Below are 26160 nucleotides of genomic sequence, written 5' to 3'. Positions count from 1 at the left end.
GTTGGGTTAGTTTTTAATTTTTTGGGGGGGTTGCGTCTCAATTGTGTGCCCCCCCCCCGACTAATTGTTCTGTAGATCCGTGGCCCTTGACCCAAAAAAGGTTCCCTGCCTTTGCCTTAAATAAAGACACAGCTGAAACCCTTTATCACATAAATTAATACTTTACTTTATTTAAAAAAAAGAATAGTAAACTAACATGATAAAGTTTAAGCGCTTAATCTAGTTATTTTGATTTCCTCTCTTACTAGTTATATATACCCCCTTATGTTATAGGTCCAGTAGCCTAATGTAAATAATTTGGTAGGTATGTAGAGATAAACAAAGTCATTTTGTCATCATGGGTGGTTGGCTAGTGGTCCATGCAAAGGTTTGCATTGAGTGGTTGGCCATGGGCCAAGAAGTTTGAGAACCATTTCAATAAATGATGGTAAATGATTGATTTAAGGAGAAGCTTATTCCACATTTACATGCCTGTGTGTGAAAGAAGATTTCAGCCAAATTCTCAGTCACAAAATACACAGAGGGGTAACCCATTAGTTCAACATCTTTATAGTTATTATTACAACCAGTGTCTTTTTTTTGGGGGGGTGGAGGGGACGGGAGAAGGGCTGGTACTCAGCCAGCTACCCACCTCCTCCTTCTACTTGATCCCATGGCTAGGGCTGCCAAGGTGCTGGTACTGAGTACCAGCAAGTATTGGCATCAAAAAAGCACTGATTACAACACTTTCTGGTATGTGCTGCAGAATTTTATGGCAGATGATATACCTCTCTCAGACATAAAAGACAGCATGTCACACATAAGTTTGGCATGACATGGTATATAGACTGTTCTCTATGAACACCTAGTTGACATGCCGGAGCCGAAAAGCTGACAAGTGATATGGCCATCACTTTGTCAAATGGCAAGCCATGGGTTATAAAATGCAGAAATAACTTTTTGGAGCTTACATCCATTATTTCCATTCTATCGTGTTTCTTCATGCAAGAAGTTCTGAAGCAGGTAAAAATGAACAATTTTACCTTTTCATAGATAAAAGAATCTTTATGGAACAATATGATGCAGCTGTTCAAAGATTTCTAAACACAGCTCCTGGCAGTGTTATGGTTTACCCTATGTCACTTTATTCTCACATTTACATTTCATTTAACTGGAGCATGATGTAGGTAAAAAACCTACTTGGCCAGGCAGCCCAAGAGGTTACAGTCTTGTTTTCAAAAGAAGCGTGTAACTTACGAGCTATCTAAGGCAGGGATGAGCAAACGTTTTAGGTCGTGCCCCCCTTTTCAGCACTGCAATTAGGCAGGGTACTCCCAACCTGTGGGAGGACCACAGGAAGGGATACAGAGTGGGTGTGTGTTCAGACAGAGGGTGGGTGCTTGGGAAGTGGGTGCCGGGAGGATCCAGGGGGTGCCTGAAGGGGAAGAGGTGCTTGTGGGGAGAACCCCAGGAGGGAACCTCTTCAAGCCATGAAATCGCCAGCTGCCCCCACCCCTTGTGTCAGAGCCTCTGTACACTCTGATTGTGCCAACAGCAGGTGCGGGGGAGGGCTTCCCTCGGTAAAGCAGCAGCAGATGCTGGGTGGGAGAAATCGGAGAGCTGGCAATGCAGTGGAAGCTGCAGGTGGGTGGAGGGGAGCCCATCATACTTCACCCCCCTTGCAAAATGTCATGCCCCTTCTGGGGGGTGCAACCTCCACTTTGCACACCCCTGATCTAAGGCTTTGACTGGTAGTGTAATTCCTATTAACGTCACTCTACTCGCTTGTTTGCAGAACAAAACCAATGTGGTAAAAATCAATTTCAGATCTTTTTCTGACGGGAAAGTATTAATAACTTGATTAAAAGCCACCTATTTTGGCCATGTTATGTTCCCAGTCTGAGATCTGCTATCACAAACGTGACTGTGAGAAGCTACACTTTCAGGACAATGACAGAATATCTGACAGATTAAAAATTTCTGTAAGTCAGTAGGCTGCTGTTAAGCCCTTCTAAAATATTTATAGTAAAGTAACTAGCAAAAGCTGAAGTCCGAGGCTTTATTACAGTGGGTAACATTGAGACAAATTATATTGAGAAATTAAATTTACTTTAGATTTGTTTCATGTAAATACACAAAATCAACTTCTCAGAAATCACATGAAAAATATAATGAAGTTAATATTAAATACACTGATTACACAACCTATTACTTTTACAGTTTATGTGGTTATGTCCTTGATTTTAGTTCTGTTTTGCTTATGATTAATGAATGACTCACCCTGAGTACAATTGTATTTATTTCATACCTTACTATGAGTCTAAAAAGGTCATTTGCTCTTTGGAACTAGAAGGCAAAACATCTTTGCAAACAGTAAAATGTTGACACATTTAAAGCACAGACTTCTGTGTAACTAAATTATTGTAATTCATTTTTAAAAATGGCATTATTTTATGTTTTCTAAATAGGTTCTAAAACTTTCAAGAACTTACATGCTTATTATTCCCACACAGCACAAGAGATGATAATTTGGGCATTGATGTGTTATGTGCAGCCACACACACACACACACACACACACATGCACATACACACACAAATATATAAAATCTTATGTACTCTCTCTTTTAACTTGTCAGGTGTACTACTACAATAGCATGTTAATTATTTGTTTATGTGATACAGTTGCCTATGTATGGTACTCATATGGGACCAAATCCTAGCTCAGAAGAAGTTAATGGAAGTTGTGTCTCCATATAGCCCACAATTTTTAAAACCCAAAAAGTATCCAATCAATATTTTAAGAAAAAGTTTTCTTTACTACCAGCTTACACTAAAACATGAAACTTTAGTTTCCAGGGGGCTGGAATATTTTGACCCAATTCCAGTGATTTGGTTTTGTATGAAGGAGGCTAGGCAGGGTTGGTGAGACACAATTACTCGGAACAGATGATCTGTCCATCCCACTGCCCTAAACTCCAGCAATCTCTAGTTGGCATCAGAGGCCCTAGGGAGAAGTAGGGAGCAGCACATTTAGAACCAGCCCTGAGAGTGCTATAACTTGTGTTAATAGCCAAGCTGGCCGCAGAAGCCACAGGTTTAGGGTTACATAAGGACAGCATTTAGGCATTGTGGCTCCTCCTCAACTGTGTTGAGCAGAGCTCTGGAATAGCTGAGCATCTGGACCAGTACCATACAGGAGAACATAGACCAGAGTCTGTTCTTACTGTGCATCAAGGTCTTTGTTGTTTTCCTCATTCACCTAATTTGAAAAAGACTTCCCCAAAAGAGACTGATTTCATGTTATTGGTCAGAAATCATTAGCTATAATCCTCCCCTCCCACCATCTCTGCTCTGGTGGGATTCCATTGACTCCAGTGGAGTCACTCCTAGTTAAACAGGCCTGAGAGGATGATCAGATCCATTATCTTTTCTCATCTCTAGAGCTAAATTGATTGAGAAGCTTAGCTATATATATTTGAAGCTACACTTCCTGAGAACCAGTGACTGAAGCATTATTATACAGTTGTATATGGCAATGGTTTTCAGCCTGTGGTTGGTAGGTCCCTGGGAGTCTGCAGAATATGTCTAGGGTGTTTATAAAAGACTGCTGTTGCCACAGAACAGTGGTTTTGAAAGTCAGGGAGGTAGACTTTTTGGGGGTCCACACCTCCATCTGAAATTAAGGGAGCACAAATGAAAAAAGCTTGAAAACCACTGGTTTAAGCCATAGTACTCCAGAGCCAGTGTAGCTAAAGAATTTGAGGAGCAGTGGTATTTGAACCAAGCATCTCACTTATTGCAGTCTTCCATGTGTCTTGTCCCTCAGATTTCTGGTGTCAACTGCTGGCAGGAACACCTCACCTCCCTCCCACATTTTCATTGCACAGCACGGTCAGTTAAATTACAACCGTTCTTTACAGACATGCGCTTGGGTTGGTACTGGGGCTAGGAGTTGATTTTTACATTTGTCTTTAAACTGCCAATTGTGTAATTGCTCACCATGTATAATATTCAGACATATTTGCGTTACAAAGGTCAGTAGTTTCAGTATTGTGTCATCACTTAAAATAACATAACTGAGAATGATTAGTAACAGCAGTCTGACCTTCAGACTCTGGTTTGCTTAATATTGTGGCTTTAAGAGTCCTCTTCCCCCACCCTCCCACTTTGTTCAGAACTTTTTGTACCTTGGATTATTAACCTATAACTAAACACTGTCCTTGGTTTTCATCTAGCTGACGATGTCTGGACCCAAACCAAATCTATTATCATTTCTTTTAATTTTGTAAGCACATTAATTCCCACTGTTTATTCAAGCTGCTTGTTCCCTACAATTTCATTGTAAACTGTGCACATGCAGAGGACATTACTTAATCTTTTGGGATTAGTGATTAAACCACCTTTCACAGATGATGAGCATTAGATTTTTGTGGACAGTATCTCTAAGTAAATTTGACTAAAATCGAGCTATTTCTTAAGGTTTCAGGTCTGCCACATTTCATATCTAGTAGTATAGTAGTGCTCAGTGTGAGTATCCATAAATGAGGGACAGTTCAGTGACATATATAGCTTGCTATTAGCAGATGGCAAATATTAGGTGAGTTGGGTTGGAGAGGATGCTAATCATACTCCAATAAGAAAAAAAAATTAGAATAGACCTACAGATGGTCTTAAGCTATGTCTACACTAGACATAGAAATTGACCACTGATACACTCTTTTAGCTATGCCAATTGTGTGGTCCATCCATACAGCAGAAGGTGGACCCTCCTTATTCCTCACCTCTCATGAGGCGTACAGGAGTCAACGATGACCCATGGAAGCATCATTTTGCGCATGCGTAACATCAAAGCCTGGAAGATTGATCCTGAGCGGGTCGATCTTTGACTAGAGCCACACTACAGCAAAAGAACTGTGTAAGTCTAAACTGACTACTGAATTGCTGCTATTCTATCGTAGTGTAAAGCCATTGAAATCAACTGAGTAACACCATTGCCGAATTGGCTGTTACACAGGGTAAACTAAGGCAGGTGATTTCATCTGCTGGAAGTAGCTTCATACAAAGGCTATGTATAGGAGCAAATTTACTTAATTATTCCTATGGAAGTTTAATTTCAAGGTAGATGTTTAGAGATGACAGCTTGTAGGCAGTTTGAAACATATGCATTATCTCAGGTTAGATTTTCAGTTGATTAGATACAGCTTTGTTTGTAAAAGAACTGGATTTGCTGTTGTGTTCGAAGTATTTCCCTCCCCAAATGAATTCTCCAGTATCATAACAACTTTCTTCTTTGCAAACATTTTATGGCTATTATGAGCTGAAAAGGACTTTGCTGGGGAATATAGCATCAAGGCAAAGAGAAAACTAAATATACACTTCACCATTCAACCCAGAACTCCTTTTAAACTCAGTGCAATTGTATTTGCTGAATTTTTCCCTACCTTTTAGGAAAGGAATGATCGGGTTTTCCAATGATCCTGTTCAAGTGCAAAGATGCCTCTTGTGAGAAGATAACATCTTGAAGTGCGCGACACTATTCTCTAGTCAAGCATCTTTTACTTATGATAAATTCTATAAACCTCTCTCTTAGTTCAAGTCTTTCCATCGATGTTTGTTGAAAAACCTTTTCTATTTTCAAACGTCTGTCAGCTTTAGCACCCTACATTACTTTTAAATTCTAAGCTCATTTGTGAGAAGAAGATGGTAAAATTTTAAAGAATTACATTTAGAAACAACAAGAAACATCTCCGTCACAGACCTCTCCACTGTCCCGAAAGCAGAACAAAAACAAAACATTGCACAGCTGAAAGAAACCTACATTATCTAAAGCTGCTTGGATAATGCTGAGCTGTAAGTAGTAGTAGTCACATTTCCAAGATTTGTCACTTCTATCTCAAGCAAAGGATGTGACTAAATACTCACTCCTGGATGTAAAGTGAATTTTAAAAGGTTTTAATCAAGTTACAAATCACAATGCCCAGGCACAGAACTTTTGCCTATGACAAAACATTTTTATTTGGATACTCATTACAGGCCTCTAAAATCTCTGTTCTTTGCTCAACACATGCACTGAGTTAATGTCCAAACTCTGTTCCAGAGACTGGCCTTATTCGTAACTCAAAAACCAACCAAAACAAAACAAAAGAAAAAATGGGCCTGTGCCTGCATGACTCAGCAAAGGTTTTTACTCTCTGAGATGACTCAGCAGGGATCCCCACATTTCTGTACTGAGTTTTGAGTTTGCTTTCCTGTTGCATGGCCCTGAAAGATTTAGCAATGAAAGCAAATTTCTGCTGTTCACAAATGTTTAAGAGAATGAGGACAAATCCCTTTACCCATCCTCATACTATCTTGAGTTGCATGCGTTGTTTTGCTATCTTTGTTAATTATTTTTAATTATTTCAATTGATGAAGTTGGACTGCAGCAATCTGATGACACTAAAGTAATAGGATGTTTATCATTTGTCTGTGGTCACTATGATCCCACATGACAAATGGTACAAAAGAGAACACCTTGTTTTCAAATTAATCTCCTTATCATCTAGAAACATGAAGCACCAAGCAAAGTATGGAGAGCTGTCTGATTGCGGTTCAAAGAACTCCACATCTCCGCTATGGCTCATGCGCTCTGATGACATACTAGAAAGCTTCCCAACATCATGCATTTCTGCACTGACTATGTTATGCATCTGTTGGGCTGAACCCATGGAGCGATGAGGAGCTTGTATGGAGTGCTCAGAATGCTGTATATTCTGTCATTAGGAAAGCTATGCAACAAAGTCCTGAAATTCCACCACATAACTCTCTCAATAAAACTGAAACTTTATAATGCTTTTGTGCTCGCATCACTCCTTTGTGACTGTGAGACCTGGACTCCATAGAAATGGCATATCAATCAGCTAACGGGCTTTCCTGTGCTGTCTCTGTGCACCATTGTGGAGAGCCACTGGCAGGACAAAATTACCAACTTGGAAGTTCTCCAAAAGTCAAACAATACAATCATTGAGACAAGCTGATAAGAGCCCAACTGTGCCAGGTTGGACACATTATAATACCTGAACACTGGCTCCCTAGAAATATTTTCTATGGGAACTGGCACAAGGACATCAGAAGCAAGGCCACCCCAGAAAAAGCTCCAAGGATAGAATCAAGAACAGCACATGCTTTGTTGCAATAAAACCAGATGATCTTGAGAAGGCTGCATTAAACAGACCAGCATGGCAGCACACAAGCCTTTCCAAGTCTTTGAAGAAGACTGAAATAATCAGCTGTTAGCTGCCAGGAAAAAGTGGCTTACTCTTGCTGTAACCACCAAGATGCTCTCAATGACTTTGTCTGCCTGATATGCTCATGGGCATGCACACCAGGCTTTGGACTTCATAGTCACTCCAGATTCCACAGAAAGAGACAGCATGAAAATGCCAGAGTCTAACTGATGGGCTACACACATATTCGCTTCTAAAGTCTATGAATACTGAAGATATGCAGCACTTTGAAGTACTGGGGTAATTTTGACCACTCAACTGCTAGAGCAATGATTGCTTTCATTGTTTAGCTGCTCATAATGCAAAAAAAGTTTTAACACAGGAAATGAATGGACTCCAACAGTTTGCAAGTAGACCACTCCATGGAATGACTCTGCTGATATTTTATACTATGACAGCAGAGTTTCCAAAAAATCTCATGAAGGGCATCCAGGTTAATTTGAACAAACCTGAAATTGTCCCCGATAACCCATCCCTATTATAAGCTGTAATATGCCTTATAAGAGGTGTTTTGACTTTTCATACCATCACTAAAAAAATTCAAAAATAGACAAAAGATGTGGTGTGTTTTTACTACATCATCAGCAAAGAGCACCCAATAATATATGCCTGAGAGTGAGAAGTGTTTGCCACCAATCTGCATGATGCACGCACACACATGACACAGTTACTAGAGCCTAACATTAGTTACCGCACCACAGCAGTACAGGCAGACTGCTACTAACGTATTTTTAATTTCATTAGTAGTGCTATGTGTAACACAGATGTAACAACAACAATCATCAACAGCAGTCACCATCAAAATAACAGAGGCCCTCTGAAGGTCAATGGGGACACAAACACCCTTAGAATAACTTCATTGATTCATTCCCTGAAGATTTAGAGGGTCGGAGGGTGAAATCTGATTCTACATTGGGTGCCTGGACACACTTTTTGAACTCACAAAATTGTGGGAGTTTAAGCTACTGGGTCGCTGTTTAGATTCCATACTATAACATTTCAGAGGCAAACTTACTAATGCATGCATCTTATATAGTTTGTGTGTATGTCTAGGAAAAAGATAAAGCAACAAACTATAGGGACAGGCTGAGAATATAGAATTTAAAAGTTAAAAAAATGAAAGGATGGCTTAAGTGGCACACACAACTACAGCAACTGTGCTGGTAAGGCAGTTACTCCGAATGGTGAACCATCTGCTTTCTAATGAAAACAGCTCTACTTGTCAGCAACATCTAGAAAAAATGATTTCTTAGTCAGAGTGTATAACCAAGGAAAGTAGCTTTTTTGCTATATGAGGTAATACACTCGAATGATGTATGACTTAGATAATAGTGTGGGTTAATGATCTTCAGCTGGATCAGGGAGTAAAACAAAGTAATTTCATAATACAGAGCATGATGGATTAAATCATGTTAATACGGGATATATACATTAAAGAAAATGATCTTTCTGGCATACTAAATGGCAAAATAAAAAGCACTTTTAGTAAGTTATATGATTAATTAGTCTGCCCTTTTATTTATGTACCATGATAAAGTAAAATGTACTACTTCTGGTTACCTCCTAGGCAATTATTCTAGAACTTGTATTAAATATATTAGCATTGCTGTATTGTACCAGTCCATCAGGAACACCAAAGTGTGTCCCTGTCTTTCTTATAAGTAAGGGATTCCCTCTCTCCCCCTATTAATTAAAATGGAAGTGAGCCCATTCTTTCCTAAGGTTTCTAAAGGGCTTTTCTCCATGAGAACATGCTTTTGATTTCAATACAAAATTTGTCTATGTTTGAGTTCATTAACTAGTGGCACTGTTAAGAACTAGTAGTGGGTAAGTAAGAATTGGAATTGAGGTAAGCCAGGGCTTAAATTGGCATTATATGGCTGCTTCTAAGGAGAAAATGTCCCCTCAAACAGGAAGTAGCATCCATGTGACTGAGGAATTAAGGAAGCCAAAGGATCAATACCGCCCAGTAGCTTCAGAAACAATTATGGGTTGACTGGAGAACTGGTCCTCATTTAAAATGCTCTCATGAAAGACAAGCTGTTTAGAAAAGAAATTAGTCAGATAAGAACTAGTTAGCTTAGCTCTTTAAAAATTTTCCCCATCCACAGTTTTCACAGTGTGGCTCAGTACTGCATGTACGTGTTCTAATCCTGGGTGTCTCTCTAAAACAGCCTACCAGCGACAGTTGTTTTGTTTTAACAACTGCTAATCTCCCAATGCTCCCCTGCTATTGTTTGACTTTTCTTTCTCTGGAAATGGGATGTGAATTTTATTTGTACTGAATATCTATCAGAACCATGGAAAATGTAAATCCATGTGTTTTAACCATTTGTTTTAACATCTGTACATTTCAACAATATGCCTTTAGCAAAGGAAACTCTTTGCCATCAAGTTTCACAATGTAACTTTCCACAGGATCTCATTTTGGCAAGTGAGAGTACATTTATATGGTTACAGTTAAGGGCCTTTCATTCTCCCTACAGCGCTTTCACTATGTTTAATTTTAATCAGCATTACAGGGAGTGATTCACGTGCACTGAGCAGGCCCCTCAGCTTTCTACATTTAGTGGAATAAGAGAGAAAATACCAGAAACTTTCTTGCTTACGGTAGATCTTGCCAGTATTGTTCTTTTTAATTAAAAGAGTGTAATGATTCTGAGTATCTGTATTAAATGCTGCTACTTATACCCAAAGAGATCCTCCTAACCTTAATCAGAAGGCAGTAATAAACAGTGAGACGTATGCTAAGGTATCACGTTTGCAGATATGTCTCACATAGAAATCTCTGCTTTTTAATCTGACAATATTGTCAGTTTTGTCTTAGAAATTTATTTTAATAAGATACTACAGCTATTGGGTTAATTATTCTCATATGTTTTTAAGAGGCCTTTGAGACACGGAAAAATAGAGTGAAATTGACAGAAAACATACGGTAAAATGGGACTTATCCTGCATAAGTAGAAAAAAATCGAGCACCCCAAGGTCTCACTCATTCACTGCAAATCATAAAGGGATTTTAAAGGCATGTTAGAAGAAATACCTTTATGAAAAGAAAACTAAGCGCTGAAGCAACAGCATTAAAATATGGAAGATGGGTGAACTATATCAAAGAGTGGAGAAGTACAGCTTCTGAGGCACACAAAGTGGTGATTTAAAATAACTTTCAATTGTTGTTGCATTTTAGACTTTGTAGGCAATAAACACAGTGCAGAAGTGTGACTTTAAAATTAGCATTTGAAAGTGCTTGTGATGAAGGTGAGGGTTTTTAACAAAACAGTGGGGTTTGAACCTAAAATTACATTAATTTATTTGCTGCAACAAAATTAAATATATTAGTTATTATTCAAACTCAGTTGTTAAACAAAAGAAAAGCCTTTATATTATATAAAAAAATCAGTATAGCAGGCACTTCTTGTAGTCCATTACTGTTGACAACACTTGACTAGAAATGCAAGATATGTATAAAGAGTAATTTTGTCTCATTAAACGACAACACTAGTGGTTCCTCTTCATCTCCTTAATTCATTTCTTATAGTTTTTCTTGTCACATCCACTTGTTTTATTGCTTACTAACTTGCAAGTTATGGTCGTAATTTATGGTCAAAATTGAGTGGTAGCAAATCACAGAATATTTTCATTGATTACCCTAAATTGCCTAATCTCCTGTATGTTTTTAGGACTTGATTGGGTGGTATTTACTGATTGCCTTCATCTAATTTAAAAATCAATCAATAGCAACAATGAGAGGTGGTGGATAAATCGAGTCTAATGCAGCATAACTGCAGCAAATATCCATCAAAGGCTCATTCTCAATCAAATTTGTGGGAAGTTTTAATACATAAGCCAAAATGTCTAAAAGCTTTACTTCTAGAGCATATCATTTTAAAACTGTGCTCTGCAGCGTGACATCTTATTGCTCTTATGCTGTCTATTTAGGGTGATTTTCCACTGCTAAAATGAACGTATTTCACTACAATAAAACTGTAGCAAACAAGAAAAAATGTGATCAGCTTTAGTTTAAAGGCACTTTGTTCTCTCTTCCTCAATATTATCTGTATATAATAAATGGAAATTAACATAACATCAGCTTCTCTTATAAATTGTGTGCATTTTCCCAGAGATAAACATTCTAATAAGTGGCTTGATGGGAAATTTGCTTTCTACATTGAGAAATGAATTCGTTAAAGTTGTTTCTTACATTGTTGTATTTTGTTGTATTTTGTGTAGGCGTGTGTGCGCAGATTATTTAGTCCCTAACGTTTACAGTGGAAAATATGAAAGAAAAACGAGTTTAGAAGACAGCATATTAATTTCTTGGCCCTCTCAGTGGAAAGACTCACCAGAAGGTGGGACATGTTCTTATCTGCTTTTACTTTTAATTCAAAAAAGGCATGAAGAAGTCAGAATACCTCTTTCTAAACTTCTAGGAAAAAAACTGTAAAAATACCATTTTTATTTGTGAATTATGAAGCAGATCCTGATTTGGTGTAACTGGGCAGAGTTGCTTTGAAGTCATGTGACTGACGTTGGAATTCTATTGATCTGTACCAGCTGAGGATCTGGCTGAGCAGTCTGAAAGAGTGTGTTTATGCTGGTATCTAATGATAGAAAGATTTAAAACTTTACTTGAAAGTATGGATAGAAGCAGCATTTACTTGGTAAATACTGAAAGCAGCTAAGGATATTCAGCATTGAATTCTGAACAAACCATGCAATGTAAAGCTACAGATCGATCGTGCCAGAGGTTCTAACCAGTTGTGTGCGCGTTGCTGGTGACAGGTGGAGAATGGATGGAAAGAAATGTGCTGCTGTTTTGGCTTTGCTGTTATTTCAGTATTTTATTTATCATTACCATTAAAGGTGCCTACAGCCCAGTCAGGACTACTTTTATGTTGTATTTAAATACAAACAAATAAATCAAATACTGATTGAGATGGACTCCTGGGGCCAGATTTTCGGTGTATGGCAGCCTGAAATTTTACCAAGGATGCCGAGTGAGAGGTATTCAGAGAGAAAAAGGTCACATCCATGTGCACATATTTAGAAAAGCACAAAACAGGTCTACATAACATTTGAGAAGAGCCAGAACCCAAATCCTGGACGTCTTCATAGGCTGGAGATGTTTAGATTTGAATCCATCACTGTAGTTGATCCCTCTTTCCCTGAACCAGATCTTGTAAAAATCTAGAGGTATAACATTTTCCACTTTGCAGACATTCTGATCCAGATGCAGTTCAAAAGTTTGCACCGCTGGCACGTTTCTTCACCAAAAGTGGATTGATCAGAATCTTCACTCAAATTATAAAACCTATCGCAATCCCCTAGATCAAATTATTGGAGCCCATATTGTTTAATAAGAACATTATCTATTCACACTCCTCTGCCAAGGCTGTTTTTCTCTGAGACTAAAAAATGGTGATGATGGTGCTGACTTACTACAACAGAGGCTATTCTTGAAGATCCCCTCCATTTCCTAATCAGAAGAAGGGAGCACAAGAGATCTCACAAGACGCTTGTTCTCGTGAGATTCCTAAATCCATATTGGAGGTTCAATGGCTATACAAGAGACTGAAGAAAGTTCAGATGAGCATCCAGGCCTGCTCATCCTAACTGAACCAGAGACAGATGCCAAACCTTTAGAGGTCGATCTGCTGTCAGCACAGACAAGGCTATGGCACAGGGCTGGGCAAGCACGCAGTTCTGGAGAAAAAAAGAAAAAACAACAAAAAACAAAAAAAACATTCCCACCCAGTTTAAAGCATCATTTGTTGTTAACCATACTTAAAAAATCTCAGCATCAACAACAGCTCAAAGCACACATTACCAATACAAAAGACAACCACCGAAGAGAATCCTACCAGCAATCCACTTTTTATTAAAATTCTGACATTCTGAGAGATCTTCTTGCCAAGGGCCCTCTTACAATGACATCTGTACACTTGTCATTACATTGCAGTTCACATTACTTACATAAACATGCCACAGGGAAACCATGACTGATATAATTTTTATAAGACTGAAAGTTAGCCATTATGATCATTAAAACAAACCTGAGAGAGCCTTCCTGATGATGGAATAGATTCGGTTACCTCTTCCTTCTCTGTGGGTCATTAGTTAAAAAAGGGAAAGAGGGGGAAAATAAAGAGGGAGAGAAGGCTACATACTGCAGGTGTTTTATCCTTTGTAAGGAAACTGCACTGAGACAAATGATTCTAGCTGGCATTTTGTACACACCGGAGATTGCTTATCGATCCAGATCAGAATATTCAGGCTGGCCCCGGGGAAAAGGCAGAGTATTTTCTGAGGGAGTTAATAACCTGGCAGCTGAGCTGTCTTGTCCAATTCACCGAACCTAGGGCTCTAATCAGGCCAGAGTTTCTTATTTTGAGAAATCTTGCCATATGTGTCTGCTAGCTGCCTTCCACTCTATTGGACTAGTGACAGTGATTGAAATGACAGCCTATAGATAGAAGCTAATCAAATTGTTTATTATCAGCCTAAATCAATATGTATAGATTGTTGAAACATCACTGTCATGCCATGGAAAAGTAATACTAATACTTCTCACGATGCTGATGTAATTCTAAAAAAAGTATTGTTCTATCTTGAATTACATCTGAGTTTGAGAGTAAAAGCAATTACAATGAGGGATCAGACAGTGAACAGTATACATGGATACACATTCCAATAAAATAATGTTAGGGATTAATGATGAAATGTCACTTTGTGCTTTATTTAAATATATTATCATGTTTCCAGAGAGAGCGAGAGAGAGAGAGCGAGCGCTAGCTCACAGATCTGTGAAAAGGGGGTAAAAATAAAAAATAAATAAATAGAACACCTAAAAAGATGATGTTCCTTTTGCTGGGGAAGGCGGGAAAGAAATCTGAAGAGATTTGTGTTTGTTGTCTACAGGGAAAAGAATAAATTCCAGCATGTATGAAAGTGACTCATAGATGCTCACTCAACAGAAGTGATCAAAACAATGTAAACCCCAACTCTAATAAATGAATGCCCATCACAAAAACATTCCAAAGATTGTTTTACACAGCTCCACACTTTGATACACAGTCCAGCAAGGCAAATGCTTTTCTCTCTGGATTTATAAAAGTACACAGCATGCAGCATTTGGAAACTAAGTTGGGAGTCGGTACGGCAGCGGTGAAGTGTTTCACTTACAAATTCTAGCCCATGCATTTTGAAGCCCTGGGCAATTTATTTTGCCCGGGAATGAGGTATAATATGTATGTGAAGAAAAAATGTTGTTCAGTTTTCAAAATATGCTATAATCATGTGGTTTTGTAGACAGTGATATACTGCATGCCATGTATATATATTTCATCTTGTACAGTACATTGTCTGAATTAATAGCCTTGATTCTCTCCTAGGGTTGAAGGTGCACAGTGGCAGTAACTTGATTGGCACAGGGGGCGTAATAGTGACCTGCGCCCCTTGCTTTACTGAGTAACCCAGGTTGGGTGGGACTGCATCAGCCTGAGGGCAGAACTGTGCAGGCCAAATGATATACCACCTCAGCATGCTGCAGTGGAACTCCTCACTGTCTCCTGCTGACATTACCATCTGTCCCACCCCCAGCAACACCCACAGAGCAGGACGTCCATGACCCTCCGGTTCTGCTGATCCCCTTAGTGCAGTGACCATGGTTCACCCAATGCATGTTGTGCACATATATATCCCAGACCAGAAACTGAATCTGTCTGTGTGTGTATATATATCAAGTGAGTACGTTAACAATAATCTGCAGTGCCTTGTGTATGCTCTTGCCATAGCATGGCATTTCCCTTCAACAAAAAGTCCTGCTTCTTTTTGCATTCGACCCACTATTTAACAGCTCTGGCAATACAGAGGGGCCTTCAAATTGCAATAACTAATATTTATCTACCCCCATTTTAAACTCACCCCCTACAACGTCAGGACGGTGCTAAATGGACTTAGTATAAATGAAGAATTGGGACCAAACATCTTTAGCAAATAATAAACACTCCTGCTTAAAGGTAACATTCATGGTATACTCACTGTACAGAATTAGTAACAGAGAGGAAGCCGTGCTATACACTATTAAAACAAAAAGCAGTCAAGTAGCACTTTAAAGACTAGCAAAATAGTTTATTAGGTGAGCTTTCATGGGACAGACCCACTTCTTCAGACCATAGCCAGACCAGAACAGACTCAATATTTAAGGCACAGAGAACCAAAAACAGTAAGCAAGGAGGACAAATCAGAAAAAGATAATCAAGGTGAGCCAATCAGACAGTGGAAGGGTGGGGAGGGGAAGGTCAAGAATTAGATTGAGCTAAGTATGCAGATGAGCCCCTATAGTGACTCAGAAAGTTCCCATCACGATTTAAACCATGTGTTAATGTGCCAAATTTGAATATAAAAGCCAGCTCGGCTGCTTCGCTTTCCAGAACGGTGCGATAACTCTTCTTCAGTAACACACATACCTTTAGGTCATTGACGAATGCCCCATTCCATTAAAATGTTGACTAACTGGTTTGTGGATCTGGAATGTTTTGATGTCTGTTTTGTGCCCGTTGACCCTTTGTCTAAGGGAGTTAGAAGTCTGTCCAATATACAAAGCATGTGGGCATTGTTGGCACATGATGGCATATATGATGTTAGTAGAGGAGCATGAGAAAGTGCCCGTGATTCTGTGAGTAACCTGGTTACGTCCAGTGATGGTATTTCCAGAGAACATATGTGGACAAAGCTGGCAGCGGGCTTTGTTGCAGGGAAAGGTTCCAGGACTGGTGTTCCTGGGGTATAGACTGTGGCTATTAGTGAGGATCCTCATGAGGTTGGGAGGTTGTCTGTAGGAGAGAACAGGCATGTCACCCAGGGCCTTCTGGAGTGTAGCATCCTGATTAAGGATAGGTTGTAGGTCTTTAATAATTCGTTGCAGTGGTCTGAGTTGGGGGCTGTAGGTGATGACCAGTGGTGTTCTGTTCTTGGCTTTTTTGGGCCGATCTTGGAGTAGCTGGTCTCTGGGTATTCGTCTGGCCCTGTCGATTTGTTTTTTTACTTCTCCTGGTGGGTAATTCAGGTTAAAGAATATTTGGTAAAGTTCTTGTAGTTTTTGGTCTCTGTCAGTTGGATCAGAGCAAATGCGATTGTACCTAAGAGCTTGACTGTAAACAATGGATCTAGTCACGTGTGCAGGATGGAAACTAGAAGGGTGTAGATAAATATAGTGATCAGTAGGTTTTCGGTACAGTGTGGTACTGATCAGGCCATCCTTGATTAGTACTGTAGTGTTCAGGAAATGTATCTCTTGCACGTTGTAATCGAGGCATAAGTTGATGGTGGTGTGTAGATTGTTAAAGTCTCTGTGGAATTCTTCTAGAGCCTCTGTACCATGGGTCCAAATCATAAAGATGTCATCAATGTATCTTAAGTAGCGGTGTGGTAATAGGGGATGAGAGCTGAGGAATCGTTGTTCCAGGTCAGCCATAAATATATTAGCATATTGTGGGGCCATGCGGGTGCCCATAGCAGTTCCACTAATCTGGAGGTATAAATTGTCCCCAAAACAGAAATGATTGTCTGTGAGAACAAAGTTACAGAGGTCAGACACCAGATTGGCTGTGGTGGCATCAGGGATGGTATTCCTGATTGCTTGTTATCCGTCTTTATGTGGAATATTAGTGTACAGAGCCTCTACATCCATTGTGGCAAGGATGGCATTATCAGGAACTTTTCTGATGTTTTGTAATATCCTCAGGAAGTCAGCGGTATCTCAGATATAGCTGGGAGCATTGGTGGCAGAGGGTTTGAGAAGGGAGTCCACATAACTGGAGAGTCCGGTGGTAAGGGTGCCAATACCTGAAATGTTAGGGCATCCAGGGTTTCCAGGTTTGTGGATTTTGGGAAGTAAATAGAATAATCCAGGCTGTGGCTCAGATGATGTGTCTGAGTGAATGAGGTCCCGAGTAGCAGCAGGGAGTTCCTTCAGTAGTTGTTGTAATTTCCTTTGGAATTCCAAAGTGGGATTAGTGGAGAGAGGTCTGTAAAATGTGGTGTTGGAGAGTTGTCTGGCTGCCTCCTGTTCATAGTCTGACATATTCAGGATGACAACAGCACCCCCTTTGTCAGCTGGTTTGATTATGATGTCTGGGTTATTTTTGAGACTGTGGACAGCCTGGCGTTCAGCATAGTTGAGATTGTGTCTCGTTTGGCATTGTTTGTGTATAATGTCAGCCTGAGCACGGTTGTGGAAGCACTGTACGTAGAAGTCCAGACTTTCACTACGACCCTCAGGGGAAGTCCACATAGAGTTCTTCTTCTTTTGTTGTTGGTGGGGGGGGGGGGTTGAGAGAGTCAGACTGCTGTTCATAGGTGTGCTGGAAAAATTCCTTTAGACGGAGGCGGCGAAAGAAGGCGTCAAGGTCACCACAGAATTGTATTAAGTTCGTGGAGGAGGTAGGGCAGAAGGAAAGACCCCAGGATAAGAGAGACTCCTGTGCTGGGCTGAGTTGGTAGTTTGAAAGGTTAACAATGTTGTTGGTTGAGCTACTGTTATTGTGGTTGAAGTATCCTGAGGAATGACTTTGTCAAGCTACTTTGTAGCTCCAACCTAAAATGAAATTCTGCCATATAGCATTTATGTTAATAAAAATAATATTACTCATTAGGTGGTACTGATTTAAATGGTTTATTTTCCCTTTAGATAAAAATTACTGTTCTTAGTCTGTGCACTCACACCCATCCTAAACAGCAATAATCTTTGGTTGACTGATTCTAGGAATTTTCCTATTACATTTAAACTGACATTTTTAGTCAGCTCCATCTGTAAGGAACAAAGGCCCTGATTCAGTAAACAACTTCAGCAGAAAATTAAATGTAAACATGTGCTCAAGTTCATCCTTAGTCAGGAAAGACCGAAAGAAGATGCCTAAGGTTAGACATGTAAGCAGGTTCCATTGAAGCCAATGGGATTTAAAACAGATGCTTAAAAGTTATGTATATGTGTAATGCACACTTGCAGAATAAGTCACTGCCCAATGAGAGTACAGGTGGCTGAATTTTGTTCACAGTGAGCTGGAACAACAGCAAAATAAAATATTACTTTTAAAGTGTTTTGGCCTCCACCCAATAAAGCACTTAAAACTGGCTAACACACAGTTTTTTTTCTTTTTCCTTATTTAACTATTTTGAGTCAATTTCCTCAGTTTCATTCCTTCATGTAGACATATAAATACCTTTATACCAGAGTAAGTATTAGCATAGCTTATTAAAGTAAATTTACACAAATAATGCTTCTGAAAATGGTGGAAGAACAAAAAAGAAGCTAAAAAGGTGGAACTAAAATTAACAAACTGAAAATTGAACACTGCCTGGAAGTTTTTATTTTTTAGAAAAAAAATCTTGCTTTTGAAGTTCTGAAAATCTTTTAGCAACTCTGAAACAATGTGAACATACTGAAACAGAGCCTCTCAGGGGATGTCTACATAGCAGTCTTATTTTGAAATAAGCTAGTCTGGAAGAGGTATTACAGAATATTCTATTTCAAAATAGTGCTGCTAAACATAAAATGCATTTCAAAATAGTACTTAGCTATTTCAAAATACAGCATCTACACACAGAGCCTATTTCAAAATAGAGCCATTGGATGCACGGTGGCTTATTTCGAAATAGTCTATTTTTCCTGTGGCTCTGTCTACACTATCATTCCTCTTTTGAAAGAGGCATGCAAATGAGGGAAACTGAAAATGCAAATGAGGTGCAGATGTGCATATCTGGTGCCTCATTTGCATAGTCTTTCAAAAGAGCTTTTTTCAAAAGAAGAAAAACAGTGAAGACGTGGCTCTTTCGAAAGTAAGTCCTGCTTTCAAAAGAACCCTTATTCCTTAAAAAATATAGGAAGGGTTCTTTTGAAGATGGGGTTTGCTTTTGAAAGAGCCCCTTCTACACTGCTTTTCTTCTTTTGAAAAAAGCTCTTTTGAAAGACTATGCAAATGAGGCACCAGATATGCACATCTGCACCTCATTTGCATTTTCAGTTTCCCTCATTTGCATGCCTCTTTCAAAAGAGGAATGCAAGTGTAGATACAGCCTGTCTAAACAGCACTTATTTTGAAAGAACTACTTTTAAATAGATGCTCTTCCTCATGCAATGAGGTTTATCAATTTTGAAATAAGCCAGCCACTATTTCAGAATATTTTGAACGAATGCTAGGTTGGGTTGCGTAAATGCTAGGCTAATTATTTCAAAATAACTTCCTGTGTAGACCTACTCTCAGGCTCCTGCACCCCAGGGCCCTGTTCTTTCCACAAACTAGGTGGAGACCTTTCTGCTTGCAAGCACCTGTGCTTTTATTATATGTAACAAAGCCTACTGACTTCTGTGTCACAATTTCTTGGTCACAGTCACCTCTCTAGTTACACAAGCTGTTTTTTCCCACTTCTGCAGTCTGGGACTGCTAGCCTCTACAGCCAAAAACCTCCAGCTACTGGGGAGCACTTTCTGGCTCCTCCCCTCCCTCTCTTCACCCCTTCCTCTCAGTACCAGCTGCCTTATATAACCCTCTCCTCAGAGAGTGCACAGCTGCCGGCCATCAGGCCTTGGGCTTGCTCAGTAGGATCCCATTCCCCTTTGTGGACAGGGTCGATGTGACAGAGCTTTGACTCAGTCTCTCTGGCCAGTAGTCTTTCACAACACAGCCGCTCAGTACTTATTGTTATCAGGATCTATAATTTGCTGCTGTATGGCATGGGAGTGGTAGAAAGGTTATGTCAGTACAGGTAATGCTAATTTCCTCTTTGTATGCATGTGTGCACTTACCAGCATCATGTGGGAAATTTCAATGGCTTGATTGTAATGTCTTTATCTTAATTGCCCCTGTGTGTGGTCCAAAAGGAAGGCATTATATTCTTACATATGGTCCAATTGTCTTTGCATTGTCTGATCCTCTTCCTACTCTTAGGATTGGTCTACACTAGGCAGGTAAGTTGATACACAATTCTAGGTAATTGACTAATCTGCAATGAACTTACCTGGCCATCTTCACAGAATCTCACCTGTTGACTCCCCTACTCCTCATGATATTGGAGGTACAGGGTTCAACTGCCGAGCCCAGATAGTTTGATTTTGCACATCTCTATCAGGCGTGTGAAATTGAACTCTGGAAGATCAACCCTGATTGGATCAACCCTGCTTCTCCAGAGCCACATGCAGTTCTTTAAGGACTTCTTTGTGGCTCCCAATGCTATAAATGAAAAATAAAAAATATCCTCCTGATTATTTTTGATAAATGGTGAATGTCTAAAAGCCCAACAATGAACAACTTGTATTTAAATAGCAAATTATATGTGAGCTCAGAACATTGGATAACTCCTCCTTTAATATGTGCAGTGCACTGTGGGATATCATACCGTATCTGTGTTTTGATCATGTTGCTAAGAAAGTCTTGATTCTGAAAAGGAAGCTTGTCACATTCCTGCTGTGAATCCACTCATTTTAAGAAAGAAAACTGAAATTAAGCATGAAATAAAATTGGCATAATTAAAATAGGTTCGGGAGTGAAAGTCAGGAAGATAGTGGTACAAACACACTCAAAGTGTGAGGAAATAGAATATGTAAAAAGTTTGTGAATATCCTGCAGTAACTAGGTATGGCATTATCAATCATCGTGTGGGCGCTGTTCTTAAAATAGGGGTTACATAAAGTATGGTTTGATGTTGTTGATTAAGGACCAACTCATTAAAATGCATTGTGGCTCTCGAATTATTGAGGCTTTTTTTTTTTTACTGAATTTGACAAAATCTCTTCTTGCTGCTTTGGCTGCCATCCCCTGGTCTAGACAGAGCTGCCTCTGAAGGCGTAGGCTAACAGAAGACTTTCAGAGAATACAGCGGACAACAGGGCATTTGAGATATGGGTCTTGGTGACTTGTGTATTTGGTCCATCTGTGGGATAGCTGGCTGGGGAGCTGGTTGGCCATTTTCTGTGTACAAATGGCTTATTTGGGCCTAAGCCACTAAGTAAGCAGCTGAGACAGGTCTGTCTGTTGGTGTCTTGGATAGAGCTACGAGACTGACCCTTGCAGTTTTGACCGTGATTTGGTAAAGCCCCACTGTTTGACATCTGAGAGGTTAATCACTCCCTTGTGGCAAGAACAGAGCTGACCTGAGCTAGGCAGGGAGGCTTGGTTAAAAAAATCACTTGCTAGGCCACTCTGAGAGCTGTGCTCTGAACAGGAGAGCTGACAGACTTGTCAGGATCCTGGACCGGACAAGGGGGCTGCCAGCTGCATGCTCCTAAAAGCAGCAAGGCCTTGGGTGGAAGGGGAAAGGCCAGGACGACCAGTCCTCTACTGTGTCGGAAGCATACCACACCACAACTACCCTGAAAGCTGTCAGAGCTGACTGGAGTTCACATGGCACCACTCTAGCAGCAGTTTAAAGGGCCTAGGCCTCCCGCTGCCACTGCTCCTGCAGTAGGAGTGGCCAGTAGCCTGAGACCCTTTTGAACCTCCTTTGCTGCACCTTGAGTGCAAGCCTGGAATTGAGTCAGCTAACAGGAGAGTTTTGGAGGGACCAGAGACACACTCTTCCCAGGTTCAGCTCCATGTGCAATTTCAAAATGGCCAAAAATGGAACAGAGGTGGTGACCCACAAGGATGTGCCAGGTTTTCTTTCCTGCCCGCAGCTAGAAGGGACCTCTGGTTCTTTCATAAGCTGAGCTAAAGGAAAAAAATCCTGGATTGGAGGAACAAATAGGGATGCTACCAAGAATCAGAGAAGCAGAGGATGCAACTAGATGGCCAGATTTGGGAAGCATTAGTGCCCAGGGTTCGAGGAGGAAAAGAGCAGACCACAAAGTATAAAAGATACAGCAAGTCAGAGAGGAGACATGAGACCACATAAGTATTCTTCATGGCTGGAAACAAATGAGGATGGGCAGTCTGTGGTTCCTGACAAGAAGATAACTGGGAGGAATTCCAGACAGCTAGAAATTTTCAGTCAGTACCAGGCCCTCACTATGAAAACTGTGGAAGAATCCCCATGAGTTGCAGAGAATGGAGAGCTGTATAGGACACACGCGTGGATGGTCACTTATAAGAAGAGCAAATCTGCCCAAAATGAGAACTTCAAACAGCCAGTGAAGGCAGATGATGCTTTTGGGGTATTCAATGCTCAGAAGATTTGAAAGCATGCTCTGCAAGGAACAGATGAACAACACAGGAGTGTGATGTCTTCCTGGAGCCAAGTCAGCCAGAAAGCATCCACTGGTGATGGTTCATAGGCTCATAATGATTCTTGTGGGGTAATTCACAGGTAATGGATGACTTCAGGATATTGAGTGTATTGAAGAAGAATACCCAAGCAATTTTCTCTTGGGTCTTTTCTGCCCTGCACGTAAGATGGACGGTAGAAGATTCTGGAAGTGAACTACTGACTAGATAAACCATGTAGGGCTTTGACTTTGTGGAACACAGGTACATCATCTTTGGCTGGAAGGGATTGTATAGTTTGGACGGCTTCCACTTCAGTCGCAGGGGAATTAATCTCATCTGGGACAGACTGACTATAGTAATCAGGAGGGTATTAAGCTAATAATAAAAGAAGAGGGTAAAAAGAAGGAAGACACGAGCACTCATTTCACTCAGAATCAAGACACTGAGAACAATGTTAATGTTAAGGAATCAAAGAATAGGAAGGGGACAAATTCTTTATTTGACTGTATGCCAGTGATAGCTAGACAATGAATAAGAGGAATTGAAATTGCTTATTAATCAGTATAAATATGATCTCATTGTACTACTGAAACCTGGTGGTTTGCATGACTAGAATGCTAAAATCCAGAGTTACAGCTATTTAGGAAGGATCATGTGGGCTAAAGGAGTGATGGGCTCCCACTTCAAAAATGGGTTTACTTGTTTCTGACTCACTGATAACTCAGAAGAAATGATCTTGAATGTTTACAGATCCATGTCCCACCAGGTAAAGCATACAATGGAAATCATGCTAGGGAACAGAATGACCTTCTTGTTATGCAGTTATCCAGAATATATAAAGAAAAAAGCTGTGCGTTCATGCAGTACTTCAATCTCAAGGACGCATGCTGGAGGTCTCATGCTGGTAGTACTCGCACATCCTTTGAATGTGTAAAATATTAGAGATGACCATTTCCTCATTCTGAAAGTGATACATCCAATATGCGAGAATACTACAAGAGACTTAGTCTTGACAGACAGGAACTTACCACAGAACTGAAAATTTATGGCAGCTTTGGTGCAAGTGATTGTGACATTTATAAATGTGCAAACAGAACAGAGTCCAGATCCGTGATATATATACCTGGTACTTTAAAAAGGGCACTTTCATCAAGTGGAGAAAATGACATGCCAAATCATATGAGAGGAAGAATGTAATCCAAAAAAATATGAATGACAATTAGGAATGGTTTAAAAATACTTTACTAGATGTCCAAAACCCAAGATCAAGAAAAGGCTGAGCTGGTTAAAAACAGATCTAGTCTACAGGGAAAGAATGCATCTATAAATAATAAAATAGAACAAATGGAAGAATAGGGACACTGTTAGCAACAAATATGAATCAGAAGCTAGGAAATGTAGACAAGTGATAAGCAAAGCAAGGGGACACAGAGAATCTATGGCCAGCAGAGTTGAGGACAAAATGAGAAAGTCTTTTTAGCATATTAAAAGCAAAAAGAATTTTGACAATGCTAATCATCATTACCATCTGGAAATGGTAGAATTATCAATAATTATGCAGAAACAGCAATAATTATCAAGTGTTCTATAATTAGAAAAATCCTGATGATTTAGTGTGATCATAAGATAATACTTTTTGCATTCTAATATAATCTTAGGAGAATGCTAATCAGCAGCTATTAAAGACAAATATTTTTAAAATTAGCAAGTCCACATAACTTGCATCTAAGAGTTTTCAAAGAGCTGGCTAAGAAATTTGCTGGATTATTAACAATGATTTTCAAGAAGACTTGACTCACATGGAAAATTTCTAGTAGACTGAAAAAAATTACTGTTTTGCCAAAATTTATAAAAGATAAACAGGATGACTCAAGTAGTTATAAAAGGCTCAGAATGATCGCAATCTAAGGCAAGATGGTGAAGCAACTGATATGGAGTGTAATTAATGCCAGTCAACATGGGTTTATGGAAAACACTACCTGTCTAGATGGTATCTTTTTTGATGAGATTACAAATTTTGTTAAAAAAGAAAAAAGTATTAGGGTATGTCTACACTTGCCCCCTTCTTCAAAGGGGTCATGATAATCAGGGCGATGGGAGATTACTAATGAAGTTCTGTGATGCATATGCAGCAACTTCAAAGTGTCAAACTTCAAAGTGCCAGCATTCCATGTAGCCATGGGCACTTTGAAGTGCTTGCACTACTTCAAAGTGCCTTTATGCTTCAAAATTCTGGGGACTAAAGGCACTTCAAAGTGTCTGTGGCCACACAGAATGCCAGCACTTTGACGCTTCAGAGTTGCCATGGGGGACAATTTGCCTAATGAGGTACTGCATATGCATCACAGAACTTCATTAGTAATCTCCCATCACCCTGATTATCATGCCCCCTTCAAAGGAGAGGGCAAGTATAGATATAGCCTTAATGTATAAGACTTCTGTAAGGTGTTTCACTTGGTACTGTGTGGCATCTTGATTAAAACACTAGAATGACATACACTTAATATGGATGTTAAATGGATAAAAGTCTGGCCAGCTGATAAGTCTTTAAATGTACATGAAGCAGGGAATCACCATCAGGCACATATGTTCCTAGTAAGGTCCCAATCTGTTCTTTGTCCTAAACTATTTAAATATTTCTATCAATGACCAGGAACAAACAAATTCATCCATAAAATTTGCAGATGACACAAATATTTGGGGAGTGTTAAATAAAGAAGAGGACAAGTCAATTATATTCCCATCTGAGGAACTGGGTCTTACCCATGAAAGCTCATTACCTATAAATAAATTTGCTAGTTTTTAAGGTGCTACAGGACTTCTTGTTATTTGTGAAGCTACAGACCAACAAGGCTACCCCCTGAGTCTATTAAGTTGCTTGTCATGTCTAAAGTACATCAAGGAACATCACAATTTAAAAAACTCCATAAGTGGGCAACTAGCGTGGAGATTAACAGTGAGGTAGAGACATACAGTTCATACAATCTGTTAAACAAATGTACTTATATAAACCTCGTTAAATGTGTCAGCCTTGGACTGAGTTTCTGCCCTGTGAAGCTCATGATCTTGAAGAGCTCTTCCCTCTCTGTATTCCCTAGAGCAGGGGTGAGCAACCCCCGGTACAGGTGCCCAGAGAGGCATGCAAACCAATTTTCATCGGCATGCAAGGCAGGAGCTCAGCCTCACATCTCCTCCCCAGTGCAGCCAAGAGCTTGCTCAAAGCCATATTGCCTGTGGATTAGCAAAAGATCAGCTAATGCTACCAACCACCACCTAAACAGAAAAGCTCTGCGTCTTTATATATTAATGAAGCTGTTGTAAGTAGGACAATTAGTGACTTTAAAAAGTACCACTAGCACTCGGACCATACATAGAGGTTAAAAGGTCAAATTTTGGCAATCTGTCTCCAAAAGGTTGCTGACCCGTGCCCTACAGCCTTAGATGGGTTCTGGGCGTGAGTTGTTTTGACAGAAAGAGTCAGAAAGAGAGAGAGGTATGTTTGTATTTTGGTTGCCTCCTAAGCAAAACATAATCACCTTTACTACGGACTAGCCTGGGCAGCTTGTCAACATATGGATATATGGGCTAAACCCTACAATTCTTAGGCAGGCAACACTCCCACCGACTTTGAAGGGACTTCTGGTGGTATCAAGACTTCGGAGTAAGGCCAAAAGTTGGAGATTTTTCAAATGCAAGGTCTTTATTTTCTGGTAA

The 26160-nt window shown here is 39.8% G+C and overlaps 1 long non-coding RNA gene across 1 annotated transcript in view; it reads left to right on the top strand.

The window, feature by feature from the left end:
* Positions 1-4804: 4804 nt before the first annotated feature.
* Positions 4805-26160, top strand: part of LOC142020532 (uncharacterized) — a 43979-nt gene continuing 22623 nt past the window's right edge. Inside the window, exon 1 of the long non-coding RNA XR_012647432.1 lies at positions 4805-4896. This is a non-coding gene — a long non-coding RNA (uncharacterized LOC142020532). The remainder of the gene's footprint in view (positions 4897-26160) is intronic.

Source organism: Carettochelys insculpta, chromosome 14, assembly GCF_033958435.1.
Source record: "Carettochelys insculpta isolate YL-2023 chromosome 14, ASM3395843v1, whole genome shotgun sequence".
Taxonomy (NCBI): Eukaryota; Metazoa; Chordata; order Testudines; family Carettochelyidae; genus Carettochelys; species Carettochelys insculpta.
This window is presented reverse-complemented; position numbering and strand designations above follow the sequence as displayed.